Here is a 22,896-nt window from a genome sequence, read left to right on the forward strand (position 1 = left end):
AGGGACCATGAAACTCAGTAATCCATCCACGGAGGTATTTCATCCCTACATGCCGCTAGTGTTGCTTTAAAAAAAAGTGTTACCAAATGTGTTCAGACCATGATCTGTGTACAGTATTTCAGCTTAAACAGTTGCACAGTGAAAAATAAATAATCGACACTATCGTAAAACCTTCAAACTACATCCATCACCTTTAGTAGGTCCTGTCAATCAAGTTTAGGCCCACACATCAACCATGTGACCACAGCCCAGGGGGAAATGGATGTACAAATATCTGCGGTCTGAATCCTAATTTTTCAACATCTGCTGCCAAATCATGTGTGTCTGGTCATACACCACTGAGCTCTCAGCATGTCCTCCCTGGCCCAGACACTCTCAAAAATAAGCAAACCTCAAAGTAGTCTACATTGAATGTAACGTGTGTGCATGTGTTTCCCCCTGTTTCCCCGACTACATCCAGATGTACATATTTTTTGTCATAATACGCAAACCAAACACAGTAAATTGTCTGTCAGGTGTGCAGTGTGAGAGAACTCATGGGCATCATGTGTCTGTAAGATGTGGTTTTTGCTGAGTCAACTTTCGCCCAGTAAAAGCTTGGGTGTCGACTACTGCGATTTATACAAGGTGCGATCTCCAGAATCTCATTAAAACCGCAGCAGCTGGCAACCCCCTGAACAAATGTGTAAGAAAGACTATAAGACTATCCAAAGTACAATATGGAAAATGAACCTCAGCTTCCTGTGTAATTCTGATTTACCATAGACTGAATTACATGATTGGAGGGAGGTAGTGAGGGAATTTGAAAAACGTTCACATGTCCCAATTACAGATTTTCATCACAAGATTATCAATCGCTATATCTATGGAAAACGTGATAACACAAAATACAAATGCTATCAGTCGGATTTAAATTCAACTTTTCTATTGTGTGTTTTCTCTCTTTTTGGCAAATGATTTGTGTGTTTGGGGGTTGGGAGTGAGACAAAGCCAGATCCTAAATATTGGATTATTTACACAATATTATTATATATGTATGATTAACAATTAATACCGTTATATTGTGACAACACGTGAAGGAAGCCTAAAACCTGATGAAGAAATGCAACCGTCTTAAATGGGCTTATTGCAACATACAAAATCAAACAAGATTATTCAGTCAAGTTTAAATGCTTGGAAATAATCATATCTTTGATGGAAGGACAGAGATTTGGTTGATTTTTGAGAAAAAATACGAGGAAAGCCTACATTCATATTGTCACTGTGTCTGCTGTAATACTGCTGTGAAACCCAGCATGGTGTGATAAATGTAAAAGTTACATTTCTTTGTACTTTGCTGAAACTTTCATCGTACACGTCAACACTCAACAATGTTGGACAGAAACATAAGAAGAGATACAGATAATGATTGAGAGCAGCTTTTGGCAGATTCCTCACTCATGGAAACACACCTGTCCTGGATTCATATTGCTCATGCACAAACCCACGCACCTACACTCACACACACAGCGACAGAGCTCAGCTGATGGTACAGGACGGCCAACATTTTTTCCTCAAAAAGAGCGTGCCCTTTAATCTCTCCAGATGGAAATATCAGCGCTGTGTCTCCAGACACATCTGTCTATTCTCTCTCTGCTGTCAGATTCAGACGTCTCTCTTCCCACCGTCTCACTTTCTTCCTGAGCCTCTGAGTGAACAGAGATGTGCCTGTTCTTCACCTTCGCCTCATAGTTTTATATATGCCCTCGCTGGAACCTGTGTCTCCCTTTGGAAACATCCCGGTTCAGTGACCTGAAGAGACTCGGTGACCTTGCAGACTGCCATGGAGGACTGCGTGTCTTTTTGAACCTCAGAGCAGAGACATGCACCACAGAAAAGTACAGTAGTGATGAAATGTGAGATGTTAAATAGTTATAATCACATTCTGGGCAAAACATCTATATACATAAAGTGATTTATTGTTTTTACATGAGTAAACGTGCATATTTATTTAGTTTGCTTGTGCTTTATGTTTGCACAGGAAGCATTAGGGAAGCATTTAGCCCTTAAACTATTCATTTATTCAGTCACTACGTCTTTGAGTTTCCCTTTCAGCCTGACCAAAAGCTAGTGTTTAAAATAATCCCACTGAACATGTTTGGCAAACCACTCCTTCCTCCTTATGACCACAAACCATTTACACATTTATGTTTAAGCCAGCAGTATACCCTAGCACTCAATCTTGGTAAGTGCACTGACGTTGTGGTTTCTCAGTGAAAGGGTAAAAAAACATTTGCAGCTCCTCGCCTCCCTAAACGCAGCTTTTATCACAAAGCACACCTCGTAAAATTAACACCTCTTCAAGTTGAGCTGCAAATGTCTTCTGTCAAACAAACACACAGACACACACACATATACACACACATATACACACACATATACACACACATATACACACACACATATATACACACACACATAGACATATATACACACACACACACACACACACACACACACACACACACACACACACACACACACACACACACACACACACACACACACACACACACACACACACACACACACACACACACACACACACACACACACTGCCACAGCTGTGCAGCTAAATGAGCAAAGTGTTTACTTCGGACCCTTTGCTTTACCCAACCATTATTCTTGCTTTTCATTGGTTCCTTTTGTCCGGTGCATTCCTGAAGTTTCCAAAATAATGTATACAGGAGGTTCAAATGTTGTATGCGCACACAGTGAAGCAAACACTCCATTTGAAAGGTTACTTCTTGTGCACACTACCATCTATGTCTGTCGTCACAGACTTTCACACACTAAGGTCACTGCGGCCATTCGCTGATTTTATTCTCTGCAATGGATTGATTGAGAAATACATAAAGAAGAGAGAGACAAGAAGGACATTAATGTAGAGCAATCAGAATGGAAGAAATTGTCATTACATGATGATCACTGAAACCCTTTAAAAATATGTGTAGTAGGTTTTTTTGCACACAGCATAGTATGTATTTTACTTTTGGTCTGTGAACATCATACGCACATATCAGATCAGCAATTACAAAACGACATAATAATCATAATATAAGAAAATACCTGATCTTCAACCTAGAAAAGACCTAGGAGAATTCCTTGTTGTGCATTCCCCCCTTTATTTGGCACATTTGGCGTTGGGATTGAGACAAAGCAAGATTAGAAATATTGGATGATTTACAGAATGTTATTTATGTGTATGATCGTATTCTTCTTCAATCCCAAAATATTTTTTCCTTACATTGTTTTAATTTGAAGTCGAGCAGCTAAATCACTTTAGTCTCTATGATAGGCTCTGATTTCCTTGTATAAACAATAGTGTCTGATTAGGATGTGTTTATCAATAACACAATCCAAATGAACCATCATATCAGCATGTTTAATGTGAAGTCATCGCTGAGGCTCAACTCAAGGCTTTAGATATGTCTGAATATCTGATCATGATAAAAAAAACGTTTAATCCATAGATTCAATTAATTGATTTCCTCCTTTAGCAAGTCAATTATTTGAAGTCGCTGTGACTGAAAATGCACCAAACAGATGATCAATGTCAGAAATAGTGGTTTTGCAAAGCAAATGAGGCCATGGAGACAGAGCTGCTCTGAGCCACAGACAGTGTTTGCTCTACAGTCTCTTCTCACCAAACTGCTGCTCTTACCCCCATCACGCATTTCTGACAGTTTGGCTTCAGCTTTCGGCACACACATGAACCTTTCTCTCACAGATGGATGAGCAGCACATACTTCAGCTCTGGAGAAAGCAAACTATCCAGGGATGCAGCAGCGTGGGAAACTCCTGGCTAACTTCTTCTCTGCAGGATGATGATGTGCAAGATGCTAAAGGCAACACTAATTGAGGCCTTTTAGATCCACCAACAGCCAAAAATAAATGTAATTTGTTTCTGTCTCTGAAAAAACTCACACTAACTTTTGAGTTAAAAAGGTTTTCTAAACATTTATAATAATAAGAAAACTTTTATGAACATTTTATCTGTCGTGCTGTATATAACAATGCAATATTTTTATATAAGAACTGCTTTTTAAAGCTTTAGTCAAAGCTGAGGTTACTAATCCCATTTATGTAAGACAATATTAAAGCCAATAACAAATATTTTCGGTGGATTTCTTCCAAATTACATTGAAAGCTACATTTTGATTAACCATTAAAAGGATGAATTGGATGCAAAGTACATTTTTGAAATAACATCGGAGCTCAAGGAATGCACAAACGCTCAATTAACGTAAATAAACCAACTTTCATGCAGATGCACACAAAAAAAGAGTATTAATTACACAAATAAACTGCTAACAGACAATCAAAGCAATTGAAACACAGGATAAAGTGAGAATAGGACAGTGCTTACCTTTGTGAGTGGCCTTTATGGGGGAATAATCACTGCAGTCAGACTCAAATCAGAAAAGCAGGAAGACAGACAACCACACAGGGAACCCTGGGAAATGTGCTCATAACAGACGCACACCTTGTGGACACGGCTTATATCTGCTGGAGGGTGGAGCCACTCAGTGGGTGGGGGAGAGCGAGAGAGGAAGGGAGGGATGGACTGAGAGTAAATTTAACCTCCTAAAAAAGTAATACCATAATTTATAGTGGCAAAACAGGCTCACATGACCCTGTGAGGCGCCCACAGTGGATGGCAACGATAAAGAAGAATGTTTCCCTCATTAATATTGTGATATACGGGCCACTGTGTGCATTATTCACATGTATGAGCCCAGACACACTGGAGCTGTTTTTTTTTAAAGATCACCTGTCCTGGCACACACCTGGGTAACAACTGTAAAACAGGCATGAATGCACACACACACACACACTCACGCATGCACGCACACAGGCACATAATGAAACATTTACAGGCCTTTAAGACTAAATAACAATATTGAACTGCTTTTGAACAATTGTGCAAATATATTTATTTCCAAAGTAATCTGAGTTAGTGAAATGTAATTACATATATGTGATACTGTTGCTCAAGAAGTACAGAGGGTTGTCTTTTAAACACAAGGTTGGTGGTTTGATCCCTATGGAAGAGGATTAGGGCCACATGTGAAAACATTTTTGGATCTGACCGAAAGAGAATTTGCATTTTTGAGTCAGAATTCTCAAAATTGTGACTTTAATCCTCTTCCCTATAGACCCCCTACCCTTCCTGTGTGACTCTGAACCTCAAGTTGTCCCCAATTGCACGCAGCTCTGCGATTGGTGTGTGAATGAGAGCCACAATTGCAAAAGCACTTTAAATGGAGTCCATTTATAATTGATGCTGTTGCTACTCAATATTACATTATTGCCTTTCAAAATATGGGCGTAACAAATAAAACAGTGTACAAACCTTAGATTTAACATTCAAATTAAGCAATAATCTAAAGATACATGAAGCTTCTCTGTAGTCCGCCATGCCCACAGTATAATGACTTCTGAATGGGGGCCAATGTGAATGGATTATGTATATTGGTTATACAATAATGCATCAATACTGTTACTTTTGAATATTGTTAGTTCGGTTACGTGACTTTCTGTAAGTAAAAAGTTGTTGGAAATGTAGAACAGTAACTTAAAGTATTTATATTACCGTTTCGATCATATGTTCATTATTCCCAATCATAAATTCAACATCTGCATTCGTTGCCAAGCAGAGGGAAAAATAACATCCGTGCATTTACACCTGTCATGGCAACAGAGTGAAATAATTACTCAGCATTACACGTGGTGAAAAGGTGTCAGATGAGCACTAAGAAGAAGTAAATTCAGTCACAGCCGTGGACTAAAAATACGCTTTTTCTCAGAGGGCCTTTGTTAGTGTGTGACGACAGACACTTTCCAGGGCAGGTTCGACACCTGTCCACAACAACTTAGTAACTCTGACGTGTTCAGCGACTAACTATTAAACAGCGCACACACACAGCACCACCCTGTGTTCTGCACCTCCGCTATGACCGTGTGTTTTCTCAATTTCCTTTGCGTCAATCGCCCTTGTGATTTTAGATAGAGAACAGAGGCCACTGTGTGTCCTAGTGGAGGGTGGCTTTTTTGTGTGTGTGTGTGTGTGTGTATGTATGTATGTGTGTGTGAGGGATAGTGGGTGCATGCGGTTCCAAAGTGACACAGTGGTGTAAAAGGGTGGATGTCCTGTTGCATCTCCGACAGCCAAGTGTCAGCTCAGTCAGCTTACTGCTCCCATCATGACTGTCTTACTGTCAGTCATTTTTGATGAAGTTCACAGTGATTTCAAAATGTTAGTATTACGTTAAGTGTGGGTGAGACAGCAACAAACACAAGTCCTTTAGTTATATTGTCTTATATCTGTGTAGAAATGCCCTTTTGTAAAAAGCCACCTGGTGTGCCAGGCCTCATAGATATTGGTCAGAAGCGGCCTGCTACACCTACTAGTAGCTTTTACTGGACTTTTACCCAGGAGACTGGTGTTTGTGTCCCAATTAAAATCAACAAGGTTAAGTTATACTTAAAAAGGTATTAATTTTAACCAAAAGCACAATCTTTTCCTAAATGAAACCAAGAATTGTGGTTGTATTTTCACAAAGAAGTTGACTTTTGGAAGTTGTTCACTTTCACAACGTAGTAGGTGCAGTTTGGCCAACCTAACTTATTAAAATGTTAATGATTACCACTGATAACATCAATTTAATCGGCTGATAACAATGACAATGTTTCAGTCATCTAAGCTTCATTGTGACAATGTTTGTATTTTTAAGGTAACCCATAACATAAGATTAAGTACCACAATGCGGTATTCATCTTCTTGGGAGCATAGCTTGTAATTGTTCCCCCTACCGCCCACTCAAATACAACTCATATAAATGCAATAAACACAGCACACACACACTCACAGGAACACACTTAGAGTTGCGGCGTGAAAGGTACACGATAGCCAGGGGGTAATGAGTTGTGTGTGTTTACCCTCGTGCTTCAATTCTCTTCCTGTTCCATTAATGAAGCCTCAATGGGCCTCACAACTGCTTCTCACCACCCGGCCTCCACCTGTTGTACTGTAAGCTGCTGAATGTGTAAGTAGACCCATTGCACCGACTCAGTACAGTAAAACCCTCAACCGTGACTCATCACACATCAGCAATCAATTTGTCCTTGTAAACGATACTTACAAGGTTTTATGCAATGTGTAGAATACTACAAAAATGACCTTGCATAAACCATACGTCAAAATGTAAGGGATTAAAGTAACGGCTTCAAATACAAAGCTAGTCTAACGAAATACTGTTGTATCACACAATGCTCTTTCCCACTAGTATAAATTAAGGACATTTTTCCTAACTGAGTGCTCACAAACACACACAAACGATCACCCACATATTTTTGTGTGCACTTACCCAGACATAGAATTGCACACAGTATATATGAGTGTCTTTGTTTTCCCACCAGCTGGCATGCCTCATCTTTGCCCTGAGAAAGTTTATGATGCATATTATGCATGACATTGTCCAGAGCCCCTCGATGAGAGTTACACTAGGTATTTGTTTTTTTGCCTCAGCGTTCCCACTTAAACGCTGAATGAAAACACTCATTTGGTTGCTCTATAAATACTGCCTAATAATAATCCAAACAAGTAGATGCCAGACAGAGTGGCATTTTAGACATAAGACGCAGTATGCCTGTCAATGTGTGGAAATGTGCTTATCAGATGTATTTGTTACTTCCAGAGCAATCTGTGTCCACTTGTCATTTATCATTCTGTCCCTTGCTCTCAGTCCCCAACTTTCACAGATCATTTTTCTGTGACCTCCGCTCCTCACACTATGTCTGCTCCTATGTTTAAATCACAGCATCTCACCACCTCTGCTTTAGGCCATCATGACAACTGTAAATGCATCTTTTTATTTTATTTGCACAGCTGTGAGTTTATTTTGTACAGTCATAAAGCCGAGAAAATCAGCCGATCACCACAGCAACTCACTGAATCTGTTTTTTCACAGTTTGCCAGTTGCTATCCCATGGTCCCTGTCACATATTTAGATGAGTTTATGGCATCTGACTTTGTAAGGCTGCCACATTCCTTACTCTTTCTCTCTTCAACATGAGGCAATCTTGGAATTTGCAGTGCAAACAGAGTAAACATCTGAATGTGTCCGTGTCACCTCGTCCATAGGGACAGAGAGCTGTGGAATTTAGACTGTCCAGAAAAAACAAACAAAATACAAGTGATCTATTAAACAATCCGTCACCAACACAAGAAAAAATACTTTATGCATACTATTTTGGCAGTTTCCTAAAAAGAGTGTCTCCATCCTGCATCATTACGTAAACATAGTGTACAAATATTTATGTCCTTCTTGCCAGATTCTGATCTCACACTGAGTTAATATTTACCTCTTCATGATGTCACCAACAGGCATCCGGCTGGGATCTTTCAGCAGAGAGGTAAATCAGGGTTATACCCACAATGCTTTTCAACAAGTGATCAGCTTCTTTCTTTTTAGACTTTTACTATTTTGAACTTTTGCCCCAGTGGCCAGAACAGTGAACCTTGACCTTCCTTCTCTGACCCGAGAGGTCACACTGAACTAACCCCACACGTGAACAATGGAGGGCAGTAAATCAAGAAACTCCGAAATACGTCACACATTTTATCTATACAACTACTGCACAATCCACGTTCATAGACGCTGCATAAACCTCACTCTTATCAAGTATATAATGTTGGTCGACAGTTTCTTCAACACTTTGATTCAGACAGAAACATCTTACAACTGTTGGATGCTTTGCCATTAAAATTGGTTCAGACATTCATGGTACCCAGATAAATGAATCCAAATGACTTTATGGCTGTACTAAGTGTTTAGAGCCTATAAGGAAACATTAGCATGCTAATATGCTATACTAAGACAGTGAACATGGTAAACAATGCTTGCTAGTTAGCTGACGAGCATTTAGCTCAACTCAACAATAAAGCGAAGGTTACAGCTGATAGCACAAATAAACCTGTTACCTTGAAAGTAATGGTTGTTTTCTCTCTCCTACTTTCCTTTTTAGAATATCCACCAAACTGGATATAGCCTACGGCAGTAACATGTACAGTGCATTCCTCATTTTTCAACATAGCTAGCTTGCTAACAGAAGCAAGCTAACTAGTATAGGTATAAAGTTGCCTTAAAGATATTGTCTTTTTTATTTCATTTTGAATTAAAGGAAATATTTGTGACACACACTGTAGTTCAATAGTTCCCTCTTTATCACAGGTCATGATAACCATCCTGTCGCAGCCTTCAGCCGACACCTGCTCCACTCAGGGTGGGTACTTCTCATTCCTTGCCCCCTACCATTGGTCTAGCAATAAATCATTGGGTTTAAGAGTCCCCTGTGTCACTTCAAAAATGCCCCTCTCACCACCAACAAGGCCAGAGGTTTGTTATTCAGTTTTTTAAGAAAACAAGCTTGCTGCTGACGCGGTGGGGCTCCCAGGACTTGTCCCACCACCTCCCCCCTCTCACAGACCTCCACCCCATGAAACAAATGTACACTGTCGAGTTTCAGACGTAAGGCGTTCCAATGAGGTCAAAATCCCACAACCTTTACTTTATTTCAAAAATAATCGTCCATCTGTCATATGTACAATATATTGTATCTGCTACAAAACTGGGGTTACGGACAACATAAACTATTTTATCACATATTTTGGCTTATTCTCTCACAAAGTGGGACTACATGTGTAATATATCCATCACGGCAGGCTCCCATGGTTCAGGCCCAACCGCTATGACCGGTCACTACGACCCCAAACAGCGCCGTCTCCACTCAGTCTACCCAGGGATAATTGTACAAGCAACACAAACCCTCAGACTACAATCATGTATTCATCCTACTGTACATGTATATGTCTCTCTGAGTGAGTGGTGGGCTTATTTAGCTTTGTGAGTTTGCTGTGAATGTACGGTGGGTCCACACACTCCCCCGCTCACAGCTGGCCTGTCCCGAGACAAGGCTTCACACAGCAGTGTTGCAGTAGAGCCCCCATACATGCACATAGGCGTACACATGCACAAACACGTGCACAGCCTCCCTTCCATAGTCTTTTCATTTCACATGTTAAAAAACACACAACAACCAACCCAAAGTCCTTTGCCTCAATCAACAAGCTGTAACATTCCCGTCTCTCACCCAGGGCTGTCCAGTAATGACATCACTCTACCCAGAGAGACAGGCACGACATTTAACAAGGTATGAGGTGGCTTCATGGGTAAAGTTTTGAATGTGAAAGGCTCTCTTCTCTCATAGGCCCACATAAAAAGAGAAGTTTATCCAAATTAAATATTTCATTTCATAGGAACAGAACTGTACATGCTAGCTTAGCATTAGGACAGGAGTCAGGGAGAAAGAAAAGACCAAAAATACCCACAGCACCAAAGTTGACTAGCTAGCACATTTTATCTAGTTGTCTAATGCGATACTGACCGTACACAGCATCTCAAAGTCATGTTGTGTCAACATTTGCCAGGTTAACGTTATGTAGAGAGAACGTAATGTAGAGAGACCAAAACCAAACGTGGGTGCTTCACATCAGCCAAAGTCTGTGTATGTAAATGCAGATTTAATTAATACAGAGCTATAATGACCATGGACCAACATTCATGAACTGTTCCTTTAATGTGTTTCTTCTGCTTTGACCTCTGTGCACACATTTTGTCTTTATAAAAGATCTTCATGTGAATGGAAAGTCACACCTGCTGGATAATCCAAAACACCCTACAGTCACACATATGTACAGAAACCCCCCATACTCCCTCATCACACTCTGGTACTACCGCCTTGTTCCTATAACTGCCTCCACAACATGGCAAACACACGGCTCTATGAGTGATAAACTGTGAGACATGTCAGAGGGAGGCAGACAGTCTGTAGACCGCTGGCACGTCTGACTTATTGTACAGATTTGTGGGAGAAACAAGTGAGTGATAGATACACAATATCGAGGAGGGAATGGGGGCATTAAGTGGCATAGAACCAGTTTATACATGGAGAGATTGAAAAGGTCATTCAGGCCTGTTCTGTTATCCCCTCTTCTGATGGCTGGTCCTGTCCTCTGTTCTCTGCGTTATCAACTGTTTTCTACTTGGCTGTTTCTTTTCAATTAACATGTTTTATGTATTGAATTACTCTTAGACTATTGCCCGTCTGACCTTTGACATTGGAAAAATATGCATCAATTACTGTAATTGATTTGGCTCACTAAGAAATCTGCTATTTTTATCTAAATAAAAGTACAGCAAGGGGTCAATCAGGCATGAGCATACACACACATACACAAATAGATTTCACAAGTACGCTTTTTGATGTTGGCCTTGTTGGTGTGATTAATAGTTTTCATTTCTTTGTGATAAATCTTGCACACTGTTTGCAGACGAGAATTGATTTTAGCTCTAAGAATCAACACTCTGATTTATGAACTGTTTGCCTAAGTGTATCTCTCATTGCTAGAGGGGTAATTTTAAGGCAAGATGATGTTCCTTCGAAGGGATGAGCCTCCCGGGCAACACTTCCTGTCACTTGTGTACTGATCCCGCATTAACAGAAACTTTCTAACTATAGCATAAAAGGGCGTGACAAGATGACGTAATAAAAAGTGCCTCAAAGTATGGAAAACGAAATGGAAACATGGAATTTAGTTTTTTTATTTGAGGAAGGTTACAGTCTGCATTGCACCCTCATCTGATGTTTTTGTCTCTTTGGAGGACGTTTGAGGGATGTGTGCATCATGTTTTATTTGCTATGCCTGTTGCCATTGTATTCTGTTTACATCAACTTTTCCACCTTAGCCACACAACCTTTTTTCTAATACATTTTATATGAGACTCAGCTGCTCTCTTGTTTTCTCTCTCACTGATTATTTAGCGATTTACACTGTCATTATATTAGATTACATTCGATTTTGGTTAATTCCATAGCTTGATATTAAGCGTAGTGTTGGGTTTTAGGACACGTAGGAAAGTCAGGGTAAATGCATGCTTGTGCACAAACACAAGGCACCACCATTGCAGAATTTAGATGCTGAAAGGTCAGAGGTTAAAGGCAATTTCGACTTGCCATACAACAGATGTTGGAGAAGTAGCAGCACACAAAACAAATACATCTCCACATGCATGTTTTGGTCTTGTCCCATACATTTGAGACTAAGCATTTCTACTGACTCTCCTGTATTTATTTATTTTAACCCCCAAAAATAAAGCTGTATTCCCCACTGGGTGAAAGGGTATGGTCTTGGACCATAAACACAGGTGCTTGCTGAAAGGCATTGTGGGTAGGGTATTCTGCAGTGAGGTGTTAGTATGTGTGGAATGCTCATAGGACTCAGTGTTGACCTGGGACACACAGATAGCGTGCTCACATGCAGCATATGGGGACAGGACAGCTTCAGCAGCTTGACTATGTGGTACTCACTGGCAAATATAATGAAAAAACAAGCATTTATGTATGTGGTGTACTCTAGAGAAGGATTCTTTAACGCTTCTGTAAAATGACTGTACATGTTGGCACTCCTGGGGAGAGCAGTTAATGTACAGTCCATAGTCCCACATGGCCAATATATATAATGGTTAATATATATTCCACCCTTCACACATCGTTGCCATCATTAATGTCCAACCACGGCCTGGCAGGCAACATATGCCAGCTATAATATTCATGCGATAAATACCGTTTCATAATTTGAAATTCAAAACTGGGACATGGAAACAACGTCTACGTAAAGTTAGTTGGTGCTATTTTGTTTGATTACATATGATGAACACAAACATGGTAGCTAATTCTAAAAAATAAAAAAACAAAGGATGTCAAATTAGTTAAAAGATGCAATACACTATTTATAAAATATGTTACTGAGAGAAATAAGTTTACCACAAATACCTCTGAATAATGTCTCACACTGTAGGCTTTTCAGTTAAGCCCATGTACATCAGTTTGTCAGGTGTTGCTCATTATAACAAAAGAACACGTTGAACAAAAACATAGTTGGGGAAAACCATACCAAGAACAACTGTCTAAGCCAAAAACCCTCTCTGGCTCTCAGGTTCTGTAAATAGTTATAACCGTCCTCTTCTCAGTTAAAGTGCAATATCACCACCAAAACCAAACTATCTCTACGGTCTGACTCCGCTTCTCAGGAAGGAGTAACGACAGATGAACCCTTACATTCATACAGAAGCCAACCACATCGAGTTACAGAATGTCTTTACCACAGAAGATGTGAAGGTTACATATTAATATTTTAGCTTGTTATCTTTATTAAATGAATTCATGTTTTTATATTCTTTCAAAACTTTGGAATGAAATCAAAAATCTAAGTAAATATTGAGTTTTGCATGTCAGTGTTGGCCTGCATAGAGCAGCATTTACCTGCCAACTATAAATGCAAAGCACAGACATTAGTTTTCATGAAAATGTGCGAGAAGGCTTGTATGTTTTAAAGATGGAAACTCGTTGTCCATGCAACAATGAAAAAGTATTTCTTTTATAATTTGTTACTTTAAGACTTCTTCTAAACCTGTAGAACATTGTATTCGCACATTCATTCACCTTACTCTTTTCAAACACAGACGGTGTTATTTATTTAGAGATTTAGAGATCTACAGATATTAAAACAGCAGATACAAAAGATATCACTTTACCTCCTGTCTGACTTCTCTTCACTGTTTAGCTGTCTGTTTTTAGGACTTTACAATAACACCTGCTTTGAAATGATTGTGTAGTGGAGCTTCTGTGAAACACATATACTAACATTAGACCACACACACTCTCACACACACATATGCAAACATGTTCCATATACAGTACGAGGGAGTTGAGTGTGACGGACCTCCTACGAGTTGACCTTTGAACCTCAGGAAAGTATGGATATTGCAGTTTATTTGCTCTGTCTTGGATGATTAAATACCCATCAAATATGCCTCTCTTCCATCGTTAAAAACTGGTAAAAAATAAATCCCAGCTTCGAAATATAAGATGAGCTTGACTGTAATCAAGTATTGCCTGCTGCTTTTATCACTGAAAAACAATTTCTCTATATAGGATTTTTACATTTCCCTGTATTTGATTAGTTTTATTCTTCTTCTGAAGCTGGTTAAATAAGCAGAGTTAAAGGTAAGACCAGATGTATTTTTAAGAGAAAAAAAAAAAGGTGTTTGGCCGCTTGCCAGGGAGATGAAACCTTTTATTGTGTGTTTGAATAATGAGTGAATTTGGCCTGGAAAGGTTTACATGAGGTGCTGATGCAGAAGGAAAAAGAAAAATACACAGCACCTGGACAGGGAATGTGTCCAAAAAACAGACAGCTAGCTCAGTCCAAGGATCTCAGCCACCAGACAAGCTCTGGGCCTCGAACCAGACACTGACACGTAAAACAGAAGAGTAAAACACAGTTCAAAAAGTCTCTCTTAGTTTAAGAAACTAAAAACTAAAAACTGTCCTGAACCCAAAACAGAACCACAGTGTTTCCAATTGTGTGGCTGCTCAATGCACAACAGTGATTTCATAACAAAATTAACCAATTGGTTTGAAGATCTACTCATATTACCGAGCCGATTAACCCGTATTAACACGGTGACATTTAAACATTATAGCTAGGCAGTATATAAACAGTACAACTCAGAACTGAAATCAACACTTATGTTCATCATTGATCTATTGGTTCTTTGTTTGTTTAAATCAAGAATAGTTTGGTCGATAAAATGTCAGAAAGGAGTACAAATTCCGAGGCTCGATCTCCAGATTGTTCATTTTATTTAACCAATGGAGTAAAAAAAAGTCCATAAAGTTGCAAACATATTTAAATAACAGTGATATGGAACTGAGAAAAGCAGCAACTCCTCACGTTCAGGAAGCAGCAACCAGAGGATGTAAAAGACCGAAACAATTGAATGTCAGAAATGTCGCTCATTACCTATGATTAATAGATTTAACAATGCTGCATGCCTGTTTGTGTGTGACAAGAATTACACACGTGGGTGTGTACATGTGTGTATGTGTGTCACATGTGGCACTGCCAACGCAGAAAAATAAGCATACACAACAGAAACACATTCCTCCTCAATCGGAGTAAACAGAGTCAGAGAAAAGGTCAGAGGTCATGTTGGACAGTCACATCCCTAACATGATCTGCAATCCAAACCAAACCCCTTTAGAAACCTCATATGCGTCTATGTTTGAACTGTTGAAAAAGGTTTAAGATACATTTCTGATCTTTTGACAGTTATTTAGAGTAGCATTTGTACCTTCTATGTTGTGCATGAATAGAATAGAATCCTTTATTGTCATTATACAGATATACAATGAGATGAGTAGAGCACTGATTTGTGTGTTTGTGTCCTGAAGTGACTCTCTTTGGTATTTCTCTGCTGAAAAGGCAGCAGTGTGCACAACCCTGATGGACAAACACAATTCATCTAAGCTGACAATATATACTAAAGGACAATCAGAGGTCAGAGAAGCAATGGAAGAAGGAAAGAGGAAGCAGAGTGATGGATTGAAGAGACGAGGGATTCTCTAAAGAGTAAGAAACGTTTACTAGTGTGATTAAACCAGCCTAAATGTACAGTACTGCTTCTTTCACAAATAGTTAATTAATTTGAATTCTAAGGGGAGACACTATCGGTGAATAAGGTAAAGAAAAAAGGGATCACACTGAAATGTCCCCAGTTGATCACTTACATTAAAATTAGGGCTGTCAGTCGATTAAAATATTTAATCGCGATTAATCGCATGATTGTCCATAGTTAATCGCGATTAATCGCAAATTAATCGCACATTTTTTATCTGTTCTAAATGTACCTTAGAGGGATATTTTTCAAGTTTTTAATACTCTTATCAACATATGAGTGGACAACTATGCTTTATATGTTTGTTTATTATCATTTGAACAATGACAAATATTCTCATGAATATTAAACACAACAACCTCTGAACATTACAAATATTCGCCTCAATTCAACCTAGAACCTCTCTCATACAATAATACAATACTGTGTGTGTGTGTGTGTGTGTGTGTGTGTGTGTGTGTGTGTGTGTGTGTGAGAATGTGGAGACACTGTGATGGATTGTTGGAGCTATGTGCAGCTCAAGGCATATATGCCTGTGTGTATGAGCTGTGTTGCGCGCACTATCCGTGCTGAGTGTGCTGTCTGGCTACCTGCATAAAGTCAAGTGCTCGGCGCAGCTGTCGGCGAAATGTCGCTCCTCTGTTTTCATTGAAACAGCTCCTTATATCCGTTAGCTCAGCTAGCTAGCACCAGATGCTAACAACAACACGTAAGGTGTGCTTCGCTCGCGCCACACATACACACACCCTCCCGGTCCTCCCGATGGCCAGTCCGGGCCTGCCGGTGAGCGTGGAAGTGTGGTCTGCCACAAGCGGGCAGCAGGAGCGGGGCTGTCAGCATCAGCTTGTAGATGGTATTTTAAACTCGATGCGCTCTGAAACTACGGCGGCCGAGGACAAAAAATACACATGCGTTAATCGCGTTAAAATAATTAGTGGCGTTAATTTTTTTTTGCGTTAACGCGTTATTAACGCGTTAACTTGACAGCCCTAATTAAAATACTTAATTTTTTTATATCTTGAATGTAATAGTTAAACATACAAAATGAGGCCTTCTAATAATTGTTAATTTCCCTTCATTTCTGTAAAATAATTTAAAACATTTTATATTTTTGCCAAGGAATAAATCTGTTTTATAAATCAGGGTATGATATACATGTATGTCAAACCCCACTCAACACTATAATTCATCTTTCTAAATCATAATGTCTTCTTTGTGTTTTTGCAATGTTAAATGTTCCTCCTTGTTCAGATGTTTATTAATGTGTATTCCCAGTGAAGATAAGATCCTAGGCCAAATGTCATCCTTCACTTACAGTCACCCCTGGTTTGAAAGATCTGATTATTTTGTCTTCATGTATAAAAGAGCTTGTTCCCAAAGCTCCCAGTGAAAACGATAGCAAGTGAAAAGACAACCATCTGTTCTCCAGGTCTAATTACGGCTCTATGTCTCCCATAAACTGTCTATTTGTGTGCGGAGGGATGTAGGAAGCTGTGATGTATGTACACATGTCGACTGTCCCACTGGAGGGTGCTGTGGTGAGGACAGACGCTGTGGTTAATGGTTATGCAGCGGAGGACCACCGGCCATGATCTCCCATAAGACCATGGACAGGATACTGGGACTGACTCATCAAGTCCCACATGTTTATTTAACGGAAGAAGAAATATGGAACAAACCGGTAGCTTCCTTCCACATCTCTATAACCACGGACAACCACAAACCCTTCGATACTTAAACTGTACTCTTCCTCTGCCTAACTCTGTGATGATGGATGGAGGATGACACATAACTCACATGCTCTTGTATATATACTCAGACGCATGCACACATACAAAGGTACATGCATGGAAAAAACTGACTGATACACACACACACACACACACACACACACACACACACACACACACACACACACACACACACACACACACACACACACACACACACACACACACACACACACACACACACACACACACACACACACACACACACACACACACACACACACACACACACACACACACACACACACACACACACACACACACACACACACACACACACACACACACACACACACAGGGCGTCTACTGTCTGAATAATGTCGGATGGGGAATAATTATTATGTGGATCACACATTGTGTTCAGGTGGAACATATGTTTTTTGAATAGTTACACTAAAATGTGTTAGTATAATCTATAATATTACATGGGTTTATCATGTGTGTTATATGTAATGTTTGATTGTTCAACTGCAGTAAGAAACAATCCTTGTTGTAAAAGGATGAGTAAAAGGTTGCACAGTGTGAAACTAGTAATGTACCTGTACCTTATAAATTGTACTAACTGTGAGCACTGTATTTCAGCCTTTTTATCTCTGAACCAAAGCATAATTCAAATGCCTTACAGACAGAAATGTAACACATATGAATATAAACAGATGTATGTTTTTCACATAATGTAGATATGACCAAAACTTCAAGACCGACAGTTAAAAGTATCAAGATCAAAGCAGCAGAATAAGAGATATGGTCTTTTTTATTCAACACATATCTGACCTTTGTCAAAACCTGGGGCCTACATTAACCACAATGCAACTTGCTAGTAGCAGCTGATGCATCTTTAAGCTGCTGATGTCAAGCAGAAATGAGGACAGGCAACATATATCTTCTTTCAAACGTTTTTTTCAAACCCAACCAATGCTGACTCAAGTGAGATATTTGGAGCAATTGATCACATATTAGACAGCATCTTCTCGAGCAACAAAGGGTGTTATCATTAATTGTTTGTTACATATGCAGAAGTATGAATCTCCCTTAAGCAACAACTCTAAAACAACCACCATAATCTCAAAGCTACAATCACACAATCTAATTCAAACTAGACAATGTCATTTATCAAATTTTCACTATAAAGGCTCTTAACCTGACCTGTAAACCTGAAAGGTTTTCAAATTAACTTATTAAATAACTAACAAACATGTCTGTAGAGTTTTTCTCCTCAACCTGCTGCCACTGGAGAGACACACTGTCACTTTGGGCTATAATCTATGAGACAGAAGCTTTGGGACATTTTCTAAAAGAGCATCTCACTCACAAGCTTAAGTTGTTACCCAGATATTTCTGGTGTGAAAATAGAAAGCTTGGGGTAAATAAAGATGAATTGACAGGTGACTGTTTTGCACTTATCTGTGCCCCATACTGACTCCCAGTGGAGATAATATTTAGTGCAACATTTTTACTCCCAGTAACAGAACAGATTATCTGTAAAAACACCTACAAAACGATATTCAATCTCATAGCAATACATTTAATATAATATATCCCTATAGTCCAGTCTATAACCAATTTTGTCATATATTGCATTTCCATTTCCATTTTGAGGACACTTATTTGGATCAAACCAGCGAAAGTGCTGCGGTCAGAGCCCCCCCAGACTGGAGTCACCATGGAAACAGTTGACCTGTGGTTACCGTCAGGACCTTGGCTGAATTCTTTAAAGTCCGATCATCTCTTTACAACCGAGTGCCCCAGAATACCAATCAGGTTTCCCCTGCATCTGTTGACCTTCTCAAGCTGACCGGTCAAGAGCAGCTACATGCTGAGACTTCAAACATTTGCAGGAAATTCCATTAATTTCCCTCAACAGCAGATCAATAAACTTCTATAACCTTGTGCCCTTTGATCTTTTGTTTATGGCCTTCAAAGGTAGTCATTACGAGTGAACCTATGACCAAACAAGAGATTGACTCTTTAACTGTTCTATTTGCAGCTCATAAAAGGGTTTGTTTTCCAGTCAGAATACATTTGACTTAAATGGTCTTAGCACAAATCAAAGAGCAACATTGATTTACTTTCAAAAAGACAAGTCTAATAAATGAAGAGTCCAACAAATAAGAGAGGGAAGTGAATACTCCTGTGATATCTATTAAATGCATCGTATAGGGGTGTGCAGAACAAATACTTGAAGTATTAAAACTACGAATACAAAGAATTGTTTTGAGTATTGTAAACATGATGAATACATAACTCATGATCTGCTATTAATGCACATGGACAGTCTTCATGGGGTTGGTATACTGTAACAATGCTATTTCTATTCAGCAGTATTAATGGCTCACTCCTGTACATGATAGTATTTAATTCCCTTTTAAAGAGGAAGCCATGTTGTGATTGGTCAACCGCTCAGAGATGTCCCGCCCCTCATGTACAATGTGTTGGAGCACTAGGCAATAGAAGCTATAGTGTTACTGTTGTCACTATGCTACTGAAGTAAACAAAGGAGTCCACTAGAGGTGTTTCAGGCAGGGGGGAGAGTGTGGTTGAGAAACTTTGGGATTTTAGCCTTTGCAGATTTACATGCACAAAACCCTATATAACACACTATAGGAAAAGGAAACCACAAAAGGAATAATATGCCCCCTTTAATAATAACTGTTGGTATCAAACTTGCCATTGCAGTCATTTTACCCTACAGTGCAGGGCGCTTTGGTTGTGCCTTTTGTTTCTTGCATTGTTCACTGAGTTGATAGTGGGAAAGCAAGTACAGACTTGACCCAGGCATGTGATGACTCAACTCTCACTAATTGACTCTTTCTCCAAAAGACCGTTCCAAGTCTTTATCAAATCACCTCCCATGGGAAATGAGAGAAAGAAAATCTCTCAATACTCAACTAACTGTCACTATCAAACTCACACACAGTGCGGTGTCAAGCTGTGAGCATGAATTATGAGTACCACTCTTTTCAGATAAGACTGTATATGGTACGGGGAATACTTTTTAAATAAAGGAATATTCTATAAAATGTCTAGTGTGAGACAATGAGGGAGTGTTAGATCCTGCCACAAACAACAGCAAAACATCCATCTGTTGCCAGCATGTTATAATACTCTGTGACCACCGAGTGGCACAATCTAGTTTCTAGTTGAGGTCCTTTCTTACAGAATATATGCTTTCCAGCAGAGGTCCTCACAGTGACAGTATATCACAGTCTGTATAATGACAACCACTGTTTATTATTTTGCCAGTATCATAAAATAAACCAGTTTAGAAATCCCCAGCGTAGTTTCAAAACAAAGATTAGTCTTTATACATGCAAAACCTTAAGGGCTGAACATATGATAATGAACATTATACGTGAAAGTATAATTTATGTGGCACTCTTGAATTGAAAAGCAATAGACTGTTCAGGTGTTGAATACAAATAGTTCAAGCATAATGCTTATAAAATATAATGGTGAAATATTTCTCTTATATGGTACTGAAATAACCCTCCATTTCTGTCTATTGTCACCTTCAATCATAATGTGCAAGCCCAGTTTGTCACCACTTTTTAAAAACAGGGACAAGTGAAAAGTAAATGCACATTTTGTTGTTGACAAATACAACATTGGCATCTTTGGAAACTCAAACAATGAGGAAGCAAGCAAATGTCAACAAAGCACAACTTATCTTTCGAAATATACAACTCGCTTTAGGGATATTCCACTGGATTCCATTCGATTTTACATGTTTTATATATATTTTTCCAAACCTACATAATAGTATGTTATCTATATCTCACTTTTATGGGAACTTGTAAGAATGCCCCTCAGGGGGAGGGCATCTGGATAAGCCTGCCGCTGTGAATATATTGGAGTTCCCCTTGTGCCCTTGTGCAAATGTGTCATACAAATACAGATAGGGGATGTAACAACAGCCAAAGGGTGTGTATGGGAAAGACTGTTGGAATGGACCATTTCAGCATGAGTGACTGTTTGGCTGCATCTCTGAACATTACACTTTCTAACACCCTCATGGACATCTGCCTACAGTCAGCTCACAGAGATTTAGAAACACACACACACACACACACACACACACACACACACACACACACACACACACACACACACACACACACACACACACACACACACACACACACACACACACACACACACACACACACACACACACACACACACACACACACACACACACACACACACACACACACACACACACACACACACACACACACACACACACACACACACACACACACACACACACACACACACACAGAATGAAAACTCAGAATCAATCCGATATATTACTCCCAGGCTACAGGCTAAAAACTGTGTTTGTTGCTACATGTTACTATTGGTTACTCTTGGCAGTTGAAACTCCTTGTTAAGTGAGGGTGTTCTGCAGAACAATAATAAGTGTCTTCACATGAATTTACTGCTTCACTGTTCAGGAATATGTTGCTAAGCCATTGTTGTTTCACAAAGGCATTACTCAGACAAACTTATGTATGCACATTCTTATTTAAATAACTACAGTATGTATTAGGGCAGTCTTTAACATCCCAGTATTTGTGGATTCTCTCGTGACAGATTTGGGTGTGCAAACAGAGGCTCACAGCTGAAAGGAAAACACATTAAAGGAATAATAAAGAGAGGGTGGGACAATAAGTGCATTAGCTCACACATATTTTTATAATACAGCGGAGTTCCACGAACACAGGAGTCATTACATAAGTCCCAGTGAATGATCAACAACAATGGTTAGGTTGATAATTGCTTTGTTATTCATCAGAGACAGAAAGAATGAATGAATGTTTATTCAAGAATTGTTTTTAAATCTTATAAAGTTATTAAATCTTATAACGCGTGCATACATTACTCGTCTACGTTAACAGGGGGCAATGTAGAAAAAATAGAGTCTTACCTTTACTCCTTTGCATTCATCACAAACTGTAACTAGCTCGGTCCTGTTTGTCTTCAATGATAAACAAAGACTTGGGTAAAAAACAAAAACAAATTACATTATAGATTTTTTCTCTTTCATTTATTTATTACATTTGTATCTAATATTGAACCTTTTTGGCAACCCAGCAACATTTGGGCCACTTTAAAAACATTTAAATACTGCTTCATGATTTAAGATGCAACATATGCCATGACATGGTGGGCTAAACCAATGGTTCTCAAACTTTTTCTGTCATTCCCCACTTTGAACAGGTGGGCCTTTTCAAGCCCCACCTGTTCCTCATGCCTCCAATAAAATGGTAGGCCAAGACAATTGGCAGTGTATATATTTAGCACATTTTAACATTATTATATGCTTACATTTAACCTTTGTGTGCTGTTTGGGTCTGTGGGACCCGTTTTCAGTGTTTACTAAAATAAAATGTATTCAATTTAATTATTTTAACCTGCTTTAGTGGGGGTGGACCTCACATCCTCTAGGGGGGTCCGGGGGCCACCGCCGCCGCAAACAC

This window comes from Trematomus bernacchii, unplaced genomic scaffold (genome assembly GCF_902827165.1).
Source record: "Trematomus bernacchii unplaced genomic scaffold, fTreBer1.1, whole genome shotgun sequence".
NCBI classification, from domain to species: Eukaryota; Metazoa; Chordata; class Actinopteri; order Perciformes; family Nototheniidae; genus Trematomus; species Trematomus bernacchii.